Source organism: Schistocerca gregaria, chromosome 5 (genome assembly GCF_023897955.1).
Source record: "Schistocerca gregaria isolate iqSchGreg1 chromosome 5, iqSchGreg1.2, whole genome shotgun sequence".
In the NCBI taxonomy this organism is placed as follows: Eukaryota; Metazoa; Arthropoda; class Insecta; order Orthoptera; family Acrididae; genus Schistocerca; species Schistocerca gregaria.
The window spans coordinates 542,268,996-542,274,995 of NC_064924.1; positions in this window are offsets into that span (position 1 = coordinate 542,268,996).

A 6,000-nucleotide genomic window follows, 5' to 3' on the forward strand; every position below is an offset into this window, starting at 1 on the left:
TTGGGCTCTAGAGCTCGTGGCGAACACATATGCTTGAAATCGTTTAAATAATAAAGACACGTCCCTTTTTCTCGCCATTTTTCTTGGTGTGACGTATTATCCTGTTGGAATTTGAACTTCGCGCCATTTTTCTGGGCGAAGGGGGCGTGGCACTTTTCCGCCAATATTCAAACTTCCCACCAAAATCCGCCGTCTTGAATGACGTCATCGCCACCATATATGTATGACGTCGTCGCCGCCCTCTTGGATGACATCATCGCCACCACCTTGCATAACGGTATTTTGGGGCAGAACAGTTTTGTTCCAATACTGACCAGGAGGCCAGCTAGGACTGCAACGAAACAGACGTCTGCTGTCTGCTAACAACTCTTTCGGGTGTGAAGATCGTGTAAATGTGCTTAAGGTTCAGCCGGCTGTATGTGCAGTTGCTCCATCCTGTTGCTTTTCCTTCTCCATTATTGCTGCCACTAAACTTCAGTCGCATCCACTTTTATTTGGGCCACCCTGTATTTCGAGAAACGTTCAGTAAGTAATGCAACATTTTTCTCTGCCAATTTCGGCTAAAAAATGCGGAATATGTTGTGGAACATAGTAGAATATTCCGGCTTTAGCACCTGTAGTTTTATGAAGTTCTGATGGGTGCCAGCGCTATAAGTAGCTACAAACCAGAGCATCAATGGTGTCTATGGGCTCTTGTTGAATACCTACGGAGACGTGGCAGTGAACAAAAGGACAGTGAGTCATTGGGCAAGGCTTCTGCCGTCATGATAAAAAGGACGCTGCACAACTGGTCATGTCTGTTGGTAGTGCGGTCCCCAAAGGTGTGTGCCCGTTAGGGTCCTCTTCGTCTAACAGAACATCATAAAGAGCACGAAGGACCATCTGTGTGTAGTTGCTTGTGCAATACGAAGCTTATCGTGATAATTAGTTGTCGAACATGGGCTCGTCATTTCGAACCGGAAACAAAATGCCAATCCATGAAGGTGTGACACACCACTTTCACTAAAAAAAAAAAAAAAAAATTCCAAATCTCACCCTCAGCCAGGAAAGTCATTTTGTTGGTCTTCTGGGGCTCTGAAGAGGTTATTCTGTTTGATGTCCTCCCTCATGGTGCAACTACCATCTCTGGCATGTTCTACTATACTCAGGAAAATGAAGAACGAATTCAGGGTTTGTCGCCTTAAAAATGCAAGCGAACTTCTCCATGACAACGCAGGGCTTCAAGCAAGTCTACGCACTTGAGAGGAACTCAGAAAACTTCATTGGACTGTTCTTCCTCACCTGCCCTACAGACTGTATTTCGCACCTTCAGACTTCCATCTGTTTGGCACATGAAGAATACACTCCATGGGAAGCAGTGCATGAATACTGGGGAGGTTATTGATGCAGCAGGACGTTGGCTGCTACGTGGACCGTTAGAGTTGTACTGTAAGAGCATACAGGCTCTCCCATTAAGTTGGCGTAAGGCCATCGCACTGAATTGATATTATGTAAAAAAAATAGGGTTTCATAGCCAAAAAAGTGAATAATATCGTGTATTGGAATCCTGAATAAAAGCTATCGGCTTTCAGAAGAAAAATTGTTACATTCCTTACTGAATGCTTCTCGCATTATAATGTCAGGCAGGTCATGTTAAAGTACATGTGAATAGTTTTTATATTCACATTTTAACAGTTTTTGACACTGGTCGGTAAAACGAAAGTTAGCACGAACTGAACTTAAAATGCTACTGCAAGCCTTTAAATTCCCAGCAAGAGCTATCAGGCATTTTCAGTTGCAAGGCAATACAGGCGAACGACGAAATAGTTTCTCAAGATATGGCTGTGGGCGTACCCGCTAGTGTCCGGTATCCATTACATGCTCTGACTTTCATGAAACTAGTACTAAATTCACACATCCGTCTGTGTGACCTGGCAGACTGGGACTTCGGTTTGATAAGATAACATTTTATATAGAGTTTAGGGCGGGGGAGATGCCCTCCCGTGTGCTCTGATGGTTATGCCCATGACAGCTATTGTTCACAATAGATTTTTGCGTTCTGAGTTTGTACGCGGAAGTTGCAGTTGAGTAATGGAAGGTGGAGTCGTTAGGCGATTATTAGGAAAAACACCTTGCCGCTGACCCTACACCCTGTTATATGTAATGGTGTGTGAAAATTTGTGCCATATAGGGATTCTGTATATATAAGTCGCAATCTTCCATTATGTCCGTTCCTCTGATGATCCCGTCCCGGCATAGAGAACAACATATGTTTGTACCCAAGTAATAGTAGGAAAAATCAGTGATGGTAAAAGTTAGGGGCAGACCTGAAAACGTACACAGATAGCCTAATGATTAATGTGACTGCTCACGAAAAGCAGGCATTCAGAGTTTGAATCCCAGTGCACAAATTATTTCACTGATATCACTTATTTCCTTCATTTCATGCTAACGATTTGATATCATTGAAGTCGTTTCAGTGACATAAATATGACTTCAAGATGAAATTGGAAGAAAATGCTCTATTTCAGTTTCCTATAGAATCGCTAATCAGCTACTGCGGTATCTGGGAAACAACCACATGAATCTGCCTGTTGGGAAGACAGATGCTAGACTGAATTTTATCATTCAATTAATTATTGAGTAAAATTTGTCTGTGTTTTGAAGTTCGCTGTAAATCAAGATAAAGTTCAAAACGATAGGTTCATGGTAAACAGTTATCGCCAGTATGGCAAATGACTGACACTAGTTTCATTCATAGGTCTAGAACATTTGCAAAGCTTACTAAATGAAGGACAGGGTGAAGATTCCTAGAAGAACTGCTTATTCAGCAGAAGACAGTCACGTAAATACTCAATGAACTCAAATGGAAATGTGACAAATAAGGCATTGTATTTTTTTTGTACCACTTCCATCAACATTAGGTTTCGCTTAAGAACCAAGTACGTAAAATTAGAGAAATTCAAGGTTAGGCGGAGGAGTACCCATGACAGAGAGATGTTAAAGTTTAACCTTTCTTTATCGATGTCACATTGCTGTCGGAAATTGCAGCTACATTTGCTACATTTTACTGGATACATTATGGTGTTAGGCATTGACGGGAGATTTAAAAATCAAAGATGGCACTGGTGTGAAGTTTAAACAATTGCAAGATGGCGATGGAGGGAAAATTAAAAACCTGCAAATTGCCGTTGGTGGGTCATTTAAAAACTGCCAGATGGCGTTGAAAGGAAATTCAAAAATATGCTGAAAGCATTGACAGGAAATTAAATTGAAACAGCCTGGAGGGAAGAACATTTTTGCACATTCTATAAAACGAAACACCCAGTTTTTCTACCTCGAAAATGCAACAGCGCAAGCAGTATGTACAGCCTGCCGTGTTCAAAAGTATTCATTTGTACTACAGTATTTCCATAAACTTTCATAAACCTTTTTACCCTAACTGCAAATTGCTGTCCTTCATCATACCCCACCACATACACAAATGACATGCAAAGAAACTATTTCTCTAACTGCATTTCGAGTGTCAAAAAAATATATACACGCTCATAAAACTCAGCGTCATCAGCTTTATACACCATTAAAAAATGTTTGTCAAACACTTTACTACTTCATCAGCAAATTCCATCTCTGTCCATTTTATAACGCACTAATGTTTGTCAATTTTAACATCTCTCTCTGTAATGGTAATATGAATGAGCCATCAACATTATATTGCAAGCGGAATGAAACAAAAAAATACTCTAGATATCAATTTTATTATATTTATTTATCCACTTTCAATAATGAATCATATTTAAAGTTTTCTATTTATATTTTCACACATACATTAAAACCACAGCTAACTTTGTCTTGCTGCACAAATCATTTGACATCTTATGCTGTCACAAAGCGGAAACGTACAAATTAATACACATTTTATTCATCTTCATCACGTTTTACAATAATTTCTACTGCAAACAGTACGTTGCTACATGAACACACATATATCTGCTAAGCTATCCCCTTCCACGATGACCAGTTTTTAATGTTGACGCTAGAATTCTCTGTTCTTGGAAAGCGAATACAATTTCTCACTGTCTGCTCCCAAAATACAAAGCGTGCTGTTGAGTATGCGAAATCCTATGCACTGATTATGTGCACTGTTTCCAAATCTTTTTAATTTTTGAAATGCAACTTTTGTGGATATCTTTCAACTGACAGATTATTCTTACATGCAACTTCCCAATTTTCAGTTGAGTCATTCACTTTATTATATTTGACAACCGTCATAACCTTCTAGCAATAATCGATTCTTCTCAAAGTTCCTACACACTATACAGTATTTCATTATCACGTCGGTTATCGCCTACTGCTTTCAAACCTAGCGAGAAAAATAATCACTCTACCAATTCGTTCAGGCATTTCGATGAATAAAATATTGTATGTTGGCTATTTGTTGAACAGCATCTGCTAGTTGTGAATGTCATCATCGTCATAATAACCATCCTTCTTCTTCTTTATCTTCCTCATCATAATCATCTCCTTCTTCTACTTCTACATATTCCTATCCATAATCGTCCTATTCTTCTTTTTCTTATTTTACTCCAGTATATCCACCCTCTTTCAAAAATTCATTATTTTTCTTTGCTGTTATCGTCTTTCACTTCCTTGTCTTCGTCTGTCTTCTCCTCTAAGAATTGCTGCCACAGTCTCAGCAACAGCTGAGAAATGGAGGAGACAGAAAGTAGAAGTTTATACTTCATGAATCACATCTTCTACCCAACAAAACCTGTAAGGTTGTTTGTATCCAGCAGGCATAGCTGCATTAGCGTCAGAATTTGAGAAAATTATAACATCATATTGATATTTACATTAAGTGACAGTAAAAAACTACATATATTATATTTACCATTCTTTTGATAGAACTCAATGTGTTTATTGTGGATGAGAGCAATAAATCCAAATATTAGTTCCTATCGATACATATTTACTCAATTACTTCTTAGCTAATTAAACTTTAGAATTATATGTATGTATGAAATTTATTGCCAGTAGAATCAGTTTTAATTTTTGGACAGAATCACTGTAGCCTCATGACAGTTATTTCATATTTATTAGCAGCTTTTCTCTTTTTATATTTTTGGCTGTGCTGTTAGTTATGGTGCTTCTGGATTCAAGCACATAAATCACTTAGAAATAATTCTTTAACAGCCAAGAACCTAGCATAAAGAAAATTGAATTTTATGGGAGATATGTAGATGACACACTATTGTTAGTGAAAGTGGATACCAAACACATCAGACATTCTAAATTACTTCAAGAATCTACATGAGAAAATCAAATTCACTGTGGAACATGAGCAAAATAAAACCATCAATTTTCTGGACCTAAACATTACAAGAGACAACAACACATTCACCTCCAAAATTCATAGGAAAAGCACAATGACTAACACCACAATCCCTGCAGCCTCATGTCATCAAAATACCCATAAACAGGTAGCATACAGGTCAATGCTACATAGGGCAACTAAAATACCATTGAACCAAGAAAACATGCAATAAGAAACAAACACAGTGCAAAAGACTGCATTTGCCAATGGTTACAATGCTTCCACTGCTTCCATGGTTGAAACAATCCTAAAAAAAGTCAAGAAAGCCCAAGCACAAATTGCACTACAGAAGAAAAAGAGAAAAACAATTATATATCTAGTATCTCATACATTAGCAATGTACCTCAAAAGATTGAAAATATTTTCAAAAATCACGAAGTAAAAATTGGGTTTTCTACATCTAATAAACTACAACAGAAACTGGTACATAATATAAAGTGTAAGCATGATCCATACTCAGACTCTAGAGTATACAAGGTAACATGCCATGAATGCTCCATGTTCTACCTAGGACAAACAGGCCGAAATTTCAACACCAGGTACACAGAGCACATAAAAGCCTACGCACACAACAGACACACTATATCAGCCATAGCAACACTTATGCATACTACAAGAAATCCATTTGGAAAAATAGAGCAAAATGT